The 18,153-nt window shown below is 44.5% G+C and overlaps 1 protein-coding gene, 1 long non-coding RNA gene and 1 pseudogene across 7 annotated transcripts in view; 1 reads left to right on the plus strand and 2 right to left on the minus strand.

Annotated features, from left to right (window-relative positions):
* LOC137541406 (uncharacterized) overlaps positions 1-18,153 on the minus strand; it is a 1,168,812-nt gene that overhangs the window by 501,955 nt on the left and 648,704 nt on the right. The window lies entirely within an intron of this gene.
* Positions 1-18,153, plus strand: part of ACE (angiotensin I converting enzyme) — a 117,659-nt gene that overhangs the window by 76,941 nt on the left and 22,565 nt on the right. The gene's annotated exons all lie outside the window — the stretch shown is intronic.
* LOC137542607 (U6 spliceosomal RNA) lies at positions 17,520-17,619 on the minus strand (annotated as a pseudogene).

The raw sequence follows: 18,153 nt of genomic DNA on the forward strand, positions 1-18,153 counted from the left end.
GGTGTCAGCACACAGAGAATCTGATTGTTGATGATCTGCAGAATCAACAATACAGATGTATACTTCATTATGGATGATCTGCAGAATCACCTATAAGGCAAGTATGACTAACCTCTGGACACCTAATGGAAGTGTAAGTATTTTGGTGCAACTGTAGGCTATCTCCCGTGGGGCGGGAGACACAGATAACTTAGACCAGAGACCACCTGAGGAGCAGGTGGCCCTGGGCTGTGCAGGGACTATCTCCTTAAAGAGAACCAGAGATGATTTAAAAAAAGCTTTTATACATACCTGGGGTTCCTCCAGCCCCATACGCATGGATCGCTCCCACGCCGCCGTCCTCTGCTGCCTGGATCCGCCGGTACCGGGTCCCGTCATTGCCGCCAGTCGGCCGATTCTCCGCATCACACGGCGCTCCCTCTATACAAGTACGCATGAGGCTGCCTACTGCGCATGGAGGGAGCCCCTGTAATGCGTATAATTGGCCGCGTCCGCCGGAAGTGACGAGCCCGGTACCGGCGGTTCCAGGAAGCGGAGGATGGCGGCCTGGGAGCGATCCAGGCTTATGGGGCTGGAAGAAGCCCCAGGTATGTATAAAAGCCTTTTTCTATTTTTAACCAGCGTTCCTCTCTGGTTCGCTTTTAAGAGAGGGGATAGAGATATTCTGGCAGCCAGTGATTCCCTAGTAACCTGGTAATCAGACTGTACTGCAGCCAAAGGACTCCTATGGGATAGAGGTCCTTGCAGCTAACTGACACTTGGTGGATTAGTGTCACGGGTAGTACAGACAGACTGAACACTCAAGGGATGAGTGCCAGTCAGAAGGGTCGGGCAGGCCAGGTCGGCAACACACGAGCAGATAAGGTACAAAGACAGGAGACTGATTCGGTAACCGGGTACAGGCAAGGTTGGCAACTGGTAGGCAGATAGGCAGAGGTACCGAATCAGAAAGCAAGAGAGAGGTCAACGGAGCAAATGGTCATAACAGATGTAAAGCACAATCCTAATCTAGGGTGTGAGGTCCTTGGTCTCGACACCCAGGAACTAGTCTAAGGAATAACACAGTATCCTATGCTTGGGTGTGAGGTCATTGGTCTCAACATCCCGAAACTGGTCTAAGATAGAACACAGCAATGACACCGTAATCCTAAGCTTGGGTGTGAGGTCCTTGGTCTCAACACCCTGGAACTGGTCTAAGGTGTAGTACAGCAAATAACAAGAAAGTAATCTGGCTAAGTGTGAATTCCCAGGTCCACCTGGTTCTAACACACTGTAGGATCTGACTGAGGTCTGAGTGCTCACACGTAAGTATTCGCAACGGTAGACAACCAGCAACTGACAGGCAAGATGTATATATACTCCAGCGCTCCTCAGCGCCGTCCCAGCCACTCAGCCAATCAGAAGTTCCGCTGGAATCAGCTGACCGTCCTGGTCAGCTGATACCTCTCCTGCTGGCATAAAGGTCCTGCCTTCTAGCGCACGCGCGTAGCTCTCCATCTGTGTGCACTAGAAGGCCCAGGCAAACCAGACGCATGCTGCTGTGCGGAAACCGCCGGTCTGAACGCGGAGACAGCCGCCAGACCGCGTGGCGGCATCTCCGCTATTCATTACATTGGGACATAAATATTGGGGATCTAAGGGAGTTTAGGGGTCCATCAATAGTATCACAGTAGTCAAAAAAGTCACGTCATAGGTGAACATTAACCACTTCACCACTGAGGCCTCGTTTCCATCTATGCGCTTCTGTCCGCTTTTCAGCAAAATGTATCAATCTGTAACATTGACATGCTGATAAAAAGCGGATAGAAGCGGACAGATGGAAACAAGGCCTTAGGGGTTTTACCCCTTGAACACCAGAGCAATTTTCACCTTTCAGCGCTCCTTCCATTCATTCGTCTATAACTTTATTATTACTTATCGCAATGAAATGAACTATATCTTGTTTTTTTCGCCACCAATTAGGCTTTCTTTAGGTGGGAAATTATGCCAAGAATTATTTTATTCTAAATGTGTTTTAATGAGAAAATAGGAAAAAAATGTGGAAAAAATTATTTTTCAGTTTTTGGCCATTATAGTTTTTAAATAATGCATGATACTGCGATTAAAACCCATGAAATGTATTTGCCCATTTGTCCCGGTTATAAAACCGTTTAAATTATGTCCTTATCACAATGTTAGGCGACAATATTTTATTTGGAAATAAAGGCGCATTTTTTTCAGTTTTGCATCCATCCCTAATTATAAGCCCGCAGTTTATAAAGTAACAGTGTTATACCCTCTTGACATAAATATTTAAAAAGTTCAGTCCCTAAGGTAACTATTTTTTTTTTTTGTATTTTTTTTTTTATTGTATTTTTTTTTATTGTATTTTTTTTTTTTAATTACAAAAAAAAAAAAAAAAATTGGGGTGTGGGGGAGGTAAGGAGTTAATTTATTGTGTAAATGTAATGTGTTTGTATATGTAAAATGCTTTAGGGTGTAGTTTTACTATTTGGCCACAAGATGGTTTACATGCGACCTGTAAGCGTCCGAGGCTGAGAAGATCACAATGATCGCACTGTTTCTAATAGAAGCAGCGGATCATTGCGGGGGCTTAAATCAACGAACGGGAATGGATTTTCCCGTTCATTGATCTGCGGGCGGCGGTGTGCACGAGCGGCGGGAGCGCGGAAGTTACGGATTTCTCTGTCCCTGGTTTTTTTAGGGGGGGAAAAAGGGACGGAGAAATTCGTACCACGGGGGGGGCTTTAAGTGGTTAAAACCACAATTTATTTATTTTTTTTAAACGTTAAACAGAATAGGAACATATTGCAAACATATTAAAAAGGAACTGCCACATTTGGTTTCTAATATAATAGTTGTCAAGTAGTACATAACTTTTTTCAGACCACATCAAGTAAGAATGATAAATCTATATGGCGTGAGAGTAGTCAATGCCTCTGTTTTACCTTTAGAGCTTATATTAAATACTAGTAGACCCAAGCCCGTTTTAAAATGGGCTCTAGGTCTATCTTTTAACAGTGCGCATGCGCGTGCACCCGCCACTCGAGCGTGCACACACTGGCCCGGCTCACTGGCCCCGTCATGTCCCAACAGCTGTCTGGGTCCGTGCTGCGCACATGCACAGTAGCAAAAAGCACGGACCCAGCTACACATAGACAGGCATGCACAGGGACATGGGTTTTATTATAAAGGATACTTTTGATAAAATAGGTAACAGCATGGTTGAGCATGTAGCTCAACTGGTTTTGTGAAAGTAATGCTACATACACACTTGATAAGTCTTTGGAAAAGGCAAGATCACAGACCAATTTTACCCCCTTCCATGTAGTATAAGAGCCATAGTGTACACAATCTATTCTATGGAGCTGAACTCCCCATCAAATAAAATATTTCCAAGATGCTGCACACAAAGATGCTGTACACATTCAAAAGATCAGTATCTTCAAAAAATCTGTTCCTGCAAACGATCCGTTCCTGCAAAATGCATTCATAGTCTATATCTGCATATTCTCATACACACCTTGTTTAACAAACATTTATTTGCAGATCAGATCCACCAGGATGGATCTTCAGATCTGCAAATTAATGCCTGTAATGCTGGGGATACACTGTACGTTTCTGTACCGTGTATCGACCAGCTGATCCGGCCAGCTGATAATATTCAGCTGGCCCGCTCGACCCGCGCCCGCTTGAATCCCGCCAGCGGACAATGGCAGGGAATTAAGCGGTGATAAGGAAGCGCCGGCGGGGACGAGCGCCAATCGATCCACGCGCATGCGCGGACGAGCGGGGATGCGCCAGCATCGAGCCGCTGGCTCGATCCGGCGCATAAAACGAGCTTTCTATGCCCGGAATTAAACAAGGTGTATATTGAGATCTGCAGATATAGACTATGAATGCATTTTGCAGGAACAGATCTTTTGCAGATACTGATCTTTTGAATGTGTACAGCATCTTTGTGCACAGCATCTTGCAAAGATTTTACTGGGCACTATACTAACTATATACTGGGCACTATACTAGCCATACTAGGGCACTACCCACCCATACTGGGACACTCTACCAGTTATACTGGGACACTATACTAGCTATAGCTATACTGGGGCAACTAAACTCCCTATACTGAGGCAACTATGCTAGCTATGCCACCGCACCCCAGCCCCCCTCCCCCTGTACCCCGCTGTGCATGACACTGTCCACTAGGTCGCGTGCGCGCACAAGGTCTCATACTACATGGATTGGGTGATCCTGCATTTTCCAAAGACTTATCTCAAGTGTGTATGTAGCATCAGACTTCACTTCCTCAAGAGGCTTTCGGCTCTTGAGTACACCCTTCGGGGTTCCCAAATCGGTTTGGTGTTGGGGCTTTATACATTTTGGTGGTGCCAACTCCTGAGCTATAATTACGTTGAAAGCTATTGCTTCAGAATCTGACAATCAGTGTCTTCTTCACATGGGCTGAAATGTTTTGGAAGTAGATAACCCTCTAACATGAAACCATACTGAGAAGAAGCCACCAGATCAAAGGCAATAGTTCTCTGGATTGCTGAAGTGGAGGTCAATGTATGTAACCAGTAGCCACAGACTTGTGTGGTTGTGCTGTCCGGAACACAAACCTGGCATAAGAAATGTTCTACTCCACTCCACTCTCAAAGCTGTAGCTATGTAAAGATAATCTTGTCCATCTTCTTTTCAAATCTAGGCAGCAAAGGCAATTTTAGCATTGGTTTGGTATGGATTACATCTTCCTGTTTGGAGTGCTTGGAGTGAATGTTCACATTAAGTAAACTAAGCCACATAGCTTTGCGCACAGGTGTATGCACAGTGATGTTCTGGATACATTACAGTAGTTAGTGATGACATGTACAGTTATGTTCATAAATATTTGGAGAGACAACTTCTAATTTTGGTTCTGCACATTACCACGAGTTTCAATTGAAACCAAGCAGATACAGTTGAAGTGCAGACTTTAATTCAGTGTAGTGAACAAAACAATTGCATAAAAAGTGAGGAAACACTTTTTTTTTTTTTAACACAATCGCTTCATTTCAGGGGCTCAAAAGTAATTGGAAAATTGACTCAAAGGCTATTTCATGGGCAGGTGTGGGCAAGTCTGTCCTTATTGTCATTATCAACGCCTTTTCTGGCTGTTCCATCCCCAATGTGTCACTCTAAGCGTGTGTTACGCTTAGAGTGACGTCATGTAAACAAACTCATGGCCGCCATCTTGTGGCCAAAAAGTAATACTACAACTGAAAATAAAAAAAATGAAAATCAACACACATTTACATTACAAACCTATTGTTTACCTCCCACCCTCCCAAAACTACCTAAATAAAATGTTTACTATAAAAAAACAAAAAACATTACAATAAAAAAAAACATGTAAATATTTACCTAAGGGTCTAAACTTTTTAAATATCAATGTAAAGATGAAATATTTCTATATTTGTTTTTTATTTTAAACTTGTAAATAGTGATAGATGCAAAACGGAAAAAATGCACCTTTATTTCCAAATAAAATATTGTCGCCATACATTGTGATAGGGACATAATTTTAACGGTGTAATAACCGGGACAATGGGCAAATACAATACGTGAGTTTTAATTATGGAGGCATGTATTATTTTAAAACTATAATGGCTGAAAACTGAGAAATAATGAATTTTTCCATTTTTTTCTTATTCTTCCTGTTAAAATGCATTTACAGTAAAGTGGCTCTTAGCAAAATGTACCCCCCAAAGAAAGCCTAATTGGTGGTGGAAAAAAAAGATATAGATCAGTTCATTGTGATAAGTAGTGATAAAGTTATAGGCTAATGAATGGGAGGTGAACATTTCTCACGTGAAAACGACGGAACCTGAATGGGTTAAGAGTTGCAAAATCTACTGCAGTTTGGTACATCCTGAGTAAGAAAGCACTGGTGAACTCGGCAATGCAAAAAGACCTGAACATCCACAGAAGACAACAGTGGTAGATGATCACAGAATTATTCCCATGGTGAAGAGAAAACCCTTCACAACAGCTAACCAAGTGAACACTCTCCAGGGTGTAGGGGTGTCATTTCCAGCAAAGGGTTTTCAACCATGTATCAAACTGGTAATAACATTTTAATTTCTAACTACTTACTGCACCAGGTACAGTATAATCATGCCCTGGGAAACTTCATTTCAAGTCCCAGGGCCGCGAAAGTTAGTCAATGGGAGCGGGCGGCTGCGCGAGCTATCGTTAAAGCCAGTTAGCGGGGACATGAATGAATGGGAACGCAGTTCCCATTCATTAATATACTATAAGTCCCCGATTCAATGAATGCCGGTGTCTGAGATGCCTCCATTCATAGGACATCTTGTGGCCAAATAGTATCAACAGGAAGATACAAACAGTAACACTACATCAAAAAACAGTTTATTCAATAAAAATACCTACATTTACATCTAAAATTAACAAATTCCCCCCTCCCCCATAGTGCCCAAATATTTTTATATATAACAAAAAGACGCCTCCGCTTGCGCTGCCTGAAAGTGATTGGTCCAGGCAGCACAGGGCTCTGGTGTGGGAGCCCTCTTCCGCCGCTGCAGGCAGCGGATCGCAGGTGAGCGGCGGCGATCGAAGACCACACGCAGCTAGCAAAGTGCTAGCTGCGTGTGGCGCACTTTATTTGGAGGAAATCGGCCTAGCAGGGCCAGAGATATCAGCCTCGGCGGCTATGGACGAGCTGAGCTCGTCCATACCGCCAAGAAGGTTAACCGGTTCAGCACCGAAGTGCCGAAAACCTCATGCTTTCGAGCAACGTTCATCTCCTATTCATTCGCCAATAACTTTATTGCTACTTATCACAATGAATTGATCTATATCTTGTTTTTTCCACCACTAATTAGGCTTTCTTTGGGTAGTACATTTTGCTAAGAATTCTTTTTTTCTAAATCCATTTTAACAGGAAGATTAAGAAAGAAATTAAGAAAATTCATTATTTCTCGTTTTTTGGCCATTGTAGTTTGAAATTAATATACACTACCATAATTAAAACTGATGTATTTTATTTGCCCATTTGTCCCGGTTGTTACACCGTTTAAATGATGTCCCTATCACAATTCATGGCGCCGATATTTTATTTAGAATAAAGGTGCATTTTTTTTTTAATTTGCTTCCATCATTACTTATAAGCTTATAATTTAAAATAATATAATAACATACTCTCTTGACATGCATATTTAAAAAGTTCAGACCCTTGGGTAACTATTTGTTTTTGTTTTTTTATTGTATTTTTTTTTCTTAATAAAAAATGTATGTGGGTAATTTTTGGTGTGGGAGGGAAAAAGCTAATTTTAAATGTAAAATAAAATTGTTTATTGAAAAATGTTTGTGGGTGCAGTTTACTATTTGGCTACAAGGTGGTCACAGTCAAAGTCCTGGATGCGAACGGTTTCGCATCCAGGAACTAAATGAAGACGGAGAAGTTTCCTGGGGGCAGAAATACCGCGCTCTCTCAATAGAAGGCTTCGGTTTTTCTGCGGGGAAGTTAGATCGGTAAATGGGATTTATATTCCCATTCACTGATCGGGGGGCTAGCGGCGGGAGCTCGTGCCACGCGGCGGCAGCAGCAGAGCCTATCTGGACGAACTTACTCGTCCAGATATGCCGAACTGGTTAAGGGTGGCCACTAATGATCCAATCTTTTTCATCCAATCTTACCAAATCTATGTAGTAGAAGAGTAAACTGAGTGAATATATTGAATGAATACTATAGGCTTTCCCTTATATTACATAGAAATGATAAGATTGGTTGAAAAAGATTGGATCATTAGTGGCCACCTTAAAGGTTTCTCGTGGGAAAGGGGGTATCGGCTACGGATAGGGATAAAGTTCAATCCTTGGTCATGGTTTCTCTTTAAAACGTCTCTGCTCCATCAGCTCCGCATTTTTTTTTTTTTTTTTTACTCCTATGGGATATCCTAGGATGGCTGGATGCCGCACACTGTGGGTAGTGGACTGTGGCAGCCGCCATCCAGCCACCCAAGGGAAGCCCCATACTGTAGATTTATGCAGAACCGCTAAAGCAGAGAAGTTGCAGTGGCCTTCAAATCTTCCCACTCCCTACAGCAATCTGCCCCCCCCCCCCCGATTCTCAGCGCTATGGAGCATGCAAGTGTTACTCACTGTGCCTCTCTCTAGTGCTGATCACCCCACCTCTGCTGTATACAGCTCTGTTTCGAGCATCGGAACACGGCTTAATGACTTAAGCAAGCTTAGTCCCGGTGCTTGGATCTCGGGAGGGGAGGGGAGGGGGGGGGGGGGAGAGGGACACCAATACCGGGCTAACCTATACTGAGGCAAATATAGCCGGCTAATCTATACTGGGGCAACTATAGCTGACTAACCTATACTGGAGGGCTAATTACTGCATCGAATATAACATTCTCGAGCCCACAGGTGGGTAATTTAGCCTACAGACGGCCCTGACTGGAAGCTTAACTTCCAATGTGCACTCACATCTTGCACACGGCGGAGATATGGGTGGGGTCTTATACTTGAGTTGGCTTATACTCTCGATTGGGGTTGCTGATCCCTCGTCGTATACCTCTGATAGCTTCCCCCGTGTCTTCTTCCATGTCCCTCGGCCGATATGTTTCTCCCTTGGTGATGACCTAACCCCCGGGAAAGCAAGGGCAAAAAAATCTTGAAAATTATTTGAAATTAATTGAACCACTTTTTGCAAAGAAATCCTAGGTAAATTGAACGCCAGGGAAGTTGAGACTCTCCACAGCCAGATCATAAGGCTTAGTTGAGGCAAATGCTTGCTTTGTATTGACAGGAGACTCTGTGAGTTCACTGTTGTCAGAAGAATGTCCAGTATCTTTGCACAATAACTCAATTTACCATCGTCCGAAATAGTAATATAATTTTGGTATCAGACTTTAACCTCCACAATCCTCAACTGCTGTATGTGACGCATGAAATTGTTTTAATGCTCAGAATACACTGGATTGGGCACGGAAAACTTCAATTTACTTACTCTGTTAATATGATTACTATTTCATAAACTTTTTTTGTTTGTCTGAGTGCAGCCTGAGGGAGACAGAACCCATCTGTCCAGACAGCTGTGATGAAGCAAACCTGTGAAAGTGATGGAGTAAGTGTCTCCTATTGGGCTGCACAGGATTGTTCTTATTCTAATAGAAGAAATATAGCTGACCTCTAATTGGGTCAGGGGTGCTATTCTGCGCCAAGTCTTATTATGAACACAGTAGGAGCAAGTAGCCAACAATCCCAGTGATCTGTAATGTTGAGCGGACAGCTGCTAGCCCTGACACTGACTCCCAGGCTGCAGAGTAAAACACATGCTCCCGCTAAATGAGCAAATCAATTATTCCCAGAACGTGCCAGAAATGTTTTTCTGTCTTCATTGGTTTTCACATCCATGCTAGGAATCTTAATGCAATAGCCATAAGTATTACTAAATGACAGTATTTCATCTGCAATGTGTTTTGAACCTCTATATTAGAGGTTTCGAACCCCAGTTCTCAAAGGCTGAGGTCACACACATTAGGCACAGCTTATATTAATTTGGAAAGATGTGGTTCATAAAGTAGAATACATTTCTTTGTCCATTCTAAACATTGGCATGGATATGGTCCTCAACCCCCTTGGCGGTACGCAGTTTCTGAGGCTGCGTCCGCCAGGAGGTTTTTTGCCCCCCAAAATTTTTCCAAACGCTTTAGCTAGCATTTCGCTAGCTAAGCGTATGCTAAAAGTTGCTCAGGTCCCCCCATGCCCGCCGATCACCGCCGGCTATACATACCTCAGCACGATCCCGCGAAAAGCGCAGTTTCCTGGTCGGCTTCCGGCGTTGCTATGGCAATGATCGGAGATGACGTCATGACGTCAGCCGCAATACCGATCGCCGTCATCGCAAAGCCTGGAGCCGATTGGGCGGCTGCGCCGGCGTGGGAACGTTGGGGGGGGTTACGTATAGCGGAAGCTATTGCGGGCGATCGCGGGGGACCGGAGCAACTTTATGCATACGCTTAGCTAGCGAACTGCTCGCTAAAGCGTATGCCACAATTTAAAAAAAAAAAGTCCTGGGGCCATGTGATCCTTCGCGGCGGCTACCCCGTGTGTAGCACAGGGTTACCGCTAAGGAGGTTAAAGGAATACTGTAGGGGGTCGGGGGGGGGAAATGAGTTGAACTTTCCCGGGGCTTCTAATGGTCCCCCACAGACATCCTGTGCCTGCGCAGCCACTCACCGATGCTTCGGCCCCGCCTCCGGTTCACTTCTGGGATTTCAGACTTTAAAGTCTGAAAACCACTGTGCCTGCGCAGCCGTGTCTTCACTCCCGCTCATGTCACCAGGAGCGTATTGCGTAGGCCCAGTATGGTCTGTGCCTGCGCAGTATGCTACTGGTGACATCAGTGGGAGCAAGAACACGGCAACACAGGCCCAGTGGTTTTCAGACTTTAAAGTCTGAAATTCCAGAAGTGAACCGGAGGTGGGGCTGAAGAATTGGTGAGTGGCTGCGCAGGCACAGGATGTCTGCGGGGGACCATTAGAGGCCCCGGGTAAGTTTAAATTATACACCACACACCACACACCACCTTCCTTTAAGGACTAGAGCTCAATATTTGTACTTTATATCTATACAAAAAAAAAACTTGAGCCTTTTTTTCTTTCAAAATTTTATCAGGATTTAATTTAACATGAAGGAGGAAAAAGTCAGTTTAGAAGGTGCTTCATTATTCTACATAATAAAACCTAACTGTCCCTGCGTACACTCCTGTCCCTGTATACTTTGGTCACTGCTTTTTTGCTACTGCGCATGTGCGCAGCACGGACGGCTGTTGGGACAGGAGGATGGGGCCAGGGAGCCAGGCGGGCGTGTGCGCATGCACACTAACATGCGGCAGTATCACTTACTTAGAGCCCCTTTTTAAACGTGCTTAGGTAAACTAGTTGTCTATAAAGGTGATTCAGTAAGAAAACAAATTAATGATTACGAGATCGAGGCTGCACTCCTCATCTTGCAGCGTGGCCGCACAGTAGATGCTCGAGCACGTCCACGCATGTGCAGTAACGCGGAGCTCTCTACTCTGGCTTACTGCACATGCATGGGTGGGCTCGTGCGGCCCCGGTAGAGCGAGAAGAGCTGCATGGCCCCAATGAGATTAGCAGCATTTTCTAATATGCAGGGGGCTAAGTGTTGGGGGACATTAGAATAGATAGGGAAGCCTCAATGGGATCCTGAGGCTTCCTTCACTTTAGGTAAGTATCTCATTTTGTGCCCGAGCTACGGCTTGGGTACACTTTAAATATGGGCAATAATTGCCACCTGTTTCTCAAAGAATGAATGACCTCACTAATCTCTACACTGCTATTATTATGATTAGTGATTCAATTACTGTACACAGAATCAGCAGCATGCATGTCATGACTGTTGGGTCGGTAGAATTTATATTCTACTATCTACCACACCTGCTAGTAAATTTGCCATGTAGAAATATAATTTCTAGCAAAAACAATGACTGAGCAAGTTAGTGATGTCTGACTGTTCTTATTGTGAACACAACTATAGGTGTTCATTACCAGCACAGCACCAATGAAAAGCTAATAAGATGGGTGAAGGAGGGCCCCTGTGGTCCATGGGCCCTGGTGCAGTTGCAACTTCTGCATCCCCTATTGCTAGGTCACTGGTTACATCCACTTCCTGTAATCCCATGCACAGCAATGCTCAACTCGGGTGTGACTCTATTCTTAGTACTTAGGTGTGACCAGGGTCGGACAGGACCAGCGGGAGCTTGAGATTTTGCGCGGTAGGCCTCCCTTTTAGTGGCCCCAGCGCACTGCAGGAGGGGGCACAGCACAGGAAGGAGGAGCAGCGGCGGGCACAGAGCAGTGGGGAGGGGGGCAGTCTCCCCCTCCCTCCCCCACCCCCCCCCCCCGGTTTCGCCGCTCCCCCTCCAGGCTAGAATGTGAAGCGGCAGCGAGCGGGCAACAACTTACTACTTACAAAAAGAGAAAACTGAGAGCCCAATATAGTGTAGTATGTATTGGAAATAGGAGGAAAATGAATGTAAGCAATAGTAATACTCAAAAACCAGGGTTACCTCTCAGGCAACCACTGAAAATGCAGGTGAGGAGATTAAGGCCTGTCCCCACTCAGGGCTAAGCTGTCGCTCTCTGTAGTTCAGGAAAAAGAGAGGGTATATCACCCCTCCACCTGGGGTGGACACTGGTATCGCAGAAGGAGGTGCCTCTGTTCTCCTTCTGCAACTTACTACTTACTACTTCCTGCACCCCGTTCTACCTGCCGCTGCTCTGGTCTGGTCTTCTTGCTTGTCCAATCACTCTCTCAAAGGAAGCACAGGCTGAAACTTCCCTGGTGGGCCCTTAGGGTTCCAGTCTGACCCTGGGTGTGACTTATGATCACATTGATAATGTGAAAGAATATAAGTTTACTTAGTAGAAGTGAGCAGCATGATGACCTCTCCACGGCGCAGTCAGTGGAGAATCCAGTGGTGTAGCTACAGAGCAGGGTTTCTCACCACTCTGAAGCACTATATGTATGATGGTATAGTATCACCCATGGTGGCTCCAGCATCAACCTTTTTGGTGGGGCACAATGGCTGGCTTGGGGGGGGGGGGGGGGGGCGCACTTGGCACATGACATTAAATACTGTAATAGATTATTGCTGTGTATATTTTAAGTGTACCGGTATTCAGATATTACATGCCATACAGCATTCAACCTCATAACTTTACACCTGAGGTAAGTAACCTCTCCATCACGTTGAAGAAAACCTTGCCAAATACTGCTGCCAGCTCTTAGATGAATGGAACCCGCAATGAAACTCCAAATTAACCTTCCTCTTATTTGGCATGACCTTTTTGACACCCTATCACTTGACATGCCCTTTCTGTTCACTTCCTTGGTTCCTTTCAGTTGTGGCCACACCCTGTCAGAGAGCACAACAGGCTAGCTACAAAGTGACCATTGACAGAAACTCTGACCACACTGTGGTGATGATGATAGTCTTACCTGATTTCCTGCAGTACCTCTTGTACAGTCATTCACTGGGAAATGCGATAGACAATTACAGATTATGGGTGCCAATTCTTTATTCATGTTCTGTAAGCAATAACTGCCACTTTGAGTGCAGATGTTCAGTATTGCACAGCCAATGACATTTTTGCAAATGCAGACAGCATAATTAAGGTATAAACTAGGTTTAGCAATCCGGGTTAAAATATGGTCAGAGTGGTCAGATTAAACAGTTAGGGATAAGCGGTTTGGTTTAGGAATCAGAAACGGCACATAAAAAACAAACAGGAGGTGGGTTAAGGGGTTAGGGGTAGGCATTAGGAAGAGCTTCATGTTGTGATATCAGATTTCAGAAAAAACATCAGTTTAAAAAAGGATCAAAGTCCCCTGACCTTGCCTTACTGTCTATGTACCTGGGATCCATTAAACAAGCAAATACGTAAATGTTTAGACATATGGGCCCATATGCAATTAAATTTTTCTCCTGAGTTTTCCCCTAGGAGATAATTTTTCCTATTCTATTTAAAGTAACTTTTCAGCACTTTGCAATTGAAAAAGTACCAAAGAGTAGATGAAAAATTAGCAAAATTATTTTAAGTATTTTCTTGCTTGCTGGATCCAAGGTGAAAAGCTAATTATAACAAATAACTTGTCTATATATCTTATCTAAAATGTAGATAGTTTGCACAGCAAATCTAGCTGCAAACGGCTTCAACTGTATATGATTATTTCTTACTGTGATACAATGAGGGCAGCCATGTTCTGCTTGTCACATTACACAGGCAAGCTGATAGCATCTCCAGCTCTCAGCCCAATCTCCACTCCTCCCTCTGAAATCGAGGGCTTGTAACACCACCTCCTCCTGCCCAGACTGAGCTCCCATAAGCCATTGCTACATTGCTCTAAGAGTGCCAAGGCACAAAAGAAGCTGTGGGTGAGGCTTGTTTCGTTTATAGGGAATTTGAGTATTAAAACAAAAAAAGTATTTGGCTTGAGGAATGCCCTATAAACTATATGAAAGGAACACAATTATGCAATGAGTAAAAGTTGATCTCGGATCCACTTTAAGTATATCACTATAGAGAAAACTCAGGAGAAAATTAATTGCATATGGGCCCATAGTGTCACTATGACTATTTACTGTCCAGTGGGCAGTTTGGTTGGATTAGAGATGTGATTCAGCCTCCAGAGGTCCTACTTAGAGATTGCCCGAAGTATTCACCCAGCCTCCACTCACTGTCCAGTGCAGTGTATCTTGAGCTGCACGTCACAGATGTATCCACACTCCTAGTGACTCCTGATACAGTAGCACAATACACATCACCATCATAAGTGTTATTCTTGTTGTATTTCGATGTTGTTATATCACAGACATGTGCATCCTCTCACTGTTTAGTGCAGTGTATATTGAGCTGCACGTCACGCAGAGGCAGACCACACCACAGGGGTCCTGCTGGTGTGATTTCCTGTGGTCTCGGAATAATGGCCACAGTGTTCATGGGCCACGTACTCTGAACTCCCAAAATGCTGAGGAAGTAGTTGACTGGCTTACACAGCAAACCCCATCTTCTGCCACTTCCTCTTGGAACCTTGACATACCATCCTCCTCTTGCTCTGATCCGGGCACCCCAGGAGTTACCACTCGCCCCACCACTAGCAGCACAGCCGCTTCACTTGATGTGTCAGAGGAGTTAGTCACTCATCAGTTTGAGGAAATAAGTGATGTGCAAGCATTATTGCCAGAAGATGGAAATAAGGATGTTGCACCTGATATGTCTCAGTCAGGCATCATTACACACATGGACTTAAGGTATGATTATGTACCCGCTGCTGGTGCCTATTGTGAGTTGTCATATACAAGTGAAGCAGCTGATGATTACGATGTGGTTGCCCGCAAGAAGAGATGAAGAGGGGGAGAGTTCAGATGGGGAGACAGAGAGGAGGAGGAGACAAGTTGTAAACAGAGGGATATTGTCGCAAGGAGCTAGTGGCACTGCCACACAGCCTATATCGGCACTTGGGGCCAACCAGCCAAAACGACCGCCAACCAGAATGCCGTCATCCCAAAGCTCACCAGTGTGGCAATTTTTGTGTGTGTCTGCCTCTGAAAATAGCAAAGCCATTTGCAACCTCTGCCACAAGATTCTTCGTTATGGGAAGTCCAACAACCACCTAGGTACAGCTGTTTTTATAAGGCACCTGAGCTCCAAACACCCACGCCAATGGGAGCAACACATGAGGAGAAGCAGCACCCAAAGTTGAAGTCACTCTCCTCCTGGCCCAGCTTCCTAAGCCACGTCAACATCTGCTGTTCTTGCCCCTTCGCAGCCACCCTCCACTCCACCTCTCTCACCTTGAGCAGTTCCTGCTCATCTGTCCACACTCAGGTTTCTGTCAAGGACATTTTTGAGCGGAAGAAGCTGATGTCTCAGAGTCACCCCCTTGCCCAGCGTCTGACAGCTGGCTTGTCGGAACTGTTAGTCTGCCAGCTGTTGCCATACAAGCTGGTGGATTCTGAGGCATGTTGCGATTGGGACACTGCAGTGGAAGGTACCCAGCAGAAATTATTTTTCCAGAAAGGCAATCCCTAACCTGTACCATAATGTGGAAAGTCAAGTCACTGCATCTCTGCCACACCATGTTGGGGAAGGGTCCATCTGACCACTGACACCTGGTCTGCAAAGCACGGTCAGAGCAGGTATTTCACCCATATGGCACACTTGGAATGCATGGCTCTGTGGTGGAGTTGGTGACACCGCCACGAATGGCAGGCAGGCCTGCTGCCACCTCCTCTCCTCCTCCTACTCATCCTCCATCCTCTTTGCTATCATCCTTGGCTGAGTACTCCTCTATTGCTGCTGCTGTGCCCTTCTCTACAAGTGCACATCCCCAGCTCCCCAGGGCCTATTCCAAATCCCAGGTATGATGTGTCACGCCGGACAAGCACTCCTGGCCACTCTGAACCTCTGGTCACTCACCAGGGATGCAACAAACATTGATTTTCTTTAAAAAAAAAAAGACATTTTATTTGTTAAAGTGTATGTGACATGACATTATCTGGCCTCTGCTACTTTGCCTGCAAAACATTTTTTTTTTAATTTTTTAAAAAATTTTTTGTCAAATTACATTTGTATGTAAACCTGCACATACATGTGCAGAGCCAAGTCACCGCCTCTCTTGTCATTGTCATTCACCAGGGATGCAGAAAACATTTTTTCTTTTTAAAAAATGTTTTCAATTTTTGGGGTAAAATGTATAAGCCATGACAGTGTCTTGCCTGTGCTACAGCGGCTGCAAAAATAGTTTTTTTTTTCTTTTTTGTTAAATTACATTGGTCTATAAACCCGCACATACATGTGCAGAGCCAAGTCGCCTCCTCTCTTGTCAGTTTCACTCACCAGGGATGCAACAAACATTGATTTTCTTTTTTTTTAAATTCCATTTTTCAGGTAAAATGTATAGGCCATGACATTGTCTGACCTGTGCTACAGTATTTGCAAAAAAAGTTTTGGTTTGTCTTTTGGTCAAATTACATTGGTGTGTAAACCTGCACCATCAAGTGCAGAGCCAAGTCACCGCATCTCCTCAAAAAAAAAAAAAAATTATATGTAAAATATATATCCATGACATCCATTCCAGACTTCTTCCATCCTGGCCTCTGCTACATGTCCACGCTGGTCCGTTCAGTGGAGCGCACATGCAGCACCAGACACCTAAGGGCCTTACAGACCTGTTAGCATTCAACCTCGTGTGGCTGCAAGGTCGCGTAACTAGTTAGCATGGAGTAGTTCACAAATAAGCCAAAATAATAAAAAAAAAATAATAGGTTGTACAAACTCACGCTGGTCGGTTGGGTACCGTCATACAGTTCTATTAACTTCCCATCCTGACCTGTGCTACATGCCCATGCTGGTCCGTTCAGTTGAGCACACATGCAGCACCACAGAACTAAGGGCCTGACAGACCTGTTAGCGCTCAATCTCAGTAAACGCTGCGTTTGGTCTGTCAGTGTGAAGTGGGCATAACACTTACACTACCTGATCGACGTGTACACAATCTGAGTATATTACAGCCGCACTTTATTCCACAAATGTAGGAATGTAATGTGATTTCTGCCCTTTAGCGATTAAGACATTACTCTGCGTCAACTAAGTAATTTTTGGTGGGACTTTTGCCATGGATCCCCCTCCGGCATGCCACAGTCCAGGTGTTAGGCCCCTTGAAGCAACTTTTCCATCGCTTTTGTGGCCAAAAACAGCCCCTATAGAATTTAGAATTTGCCTGCCCATTGAAGTCTATGGCAGTTCGCCTGTTCGCAAACTTTTACGGAAGATCAAGTTTGAAGCCATCTGTAGTCCTTCTTCCACAGCCTTGTTAGCCATCCCTTCAGCTGCAAATATTTCTTTGAGCTGACTGATCAAAGATTGCAGAAACAAAAACACAGGAACAGGAGCCCAAACTGGTGCAGTATGGAGTCAGTTTGCACTTAAGAACGCTTAACGAATGTGCATGTCATCCTTGCATAGTGGCCATGCTAATCTTCTCTGTAGTTTACTGTATGGATTATTTCGTATTATTACAGGGGACCTTCAGCAGGTGGCACTATCTTCCTTTGTCAGCAAATGAGTCTCCGTGCTTTTAAAAACAGAACTCCCAATACTTCACTTGCTGCACTGTGTAATCCACAAACGTGTGAAGAGAAATTATGATAAAGGTTAATAGGAAAAGACACCGAAAGCCCAATATGGTGTAGTATGCTCAGGACAATAGTGAATAATGTAATGTGAGAAGGTTATACTCACAAATGAGGGTTACCGCTGAGGCAACCACTGTGTATGCAGGTGAAGAGATTAGACCTGTCCTCACTCAGGGTTAAGAAGTCGCTCTCTGTAGATAGAAGAAAGGTAGGGGTGGGTCCCCCTTCCACCAAGGGTGGACACTATAATGACTTTGATGAACAGAGGCGCCAGCAGAATAAAAACAATAATTAAAAGTTTTAAAATATGCTGGGGAGGCAGTGGTGGACTTGCCTCCGAAAGCAGACTAGACTACTTGTCTGACATAAATAAACACTTTATTAGTACCCCAATAGATGCAACGCGTTTCGCAGGACCA

Source organism: Hyperolius riggenbachi, chromosome 12 (genome assembly GCF_040937935.1).
Source record: "Hyperolius riggenbachi isolate aHypRig1 chromosome 12, aHypRig1.pri, whole genome shotgun sequence".
Lineage (NCBI taxonomy): Eukaryota > Metazoa > Chordata > Amphibia > Anura > Hyperoliidae > Hyperolius > Hyperolius riggenbachi.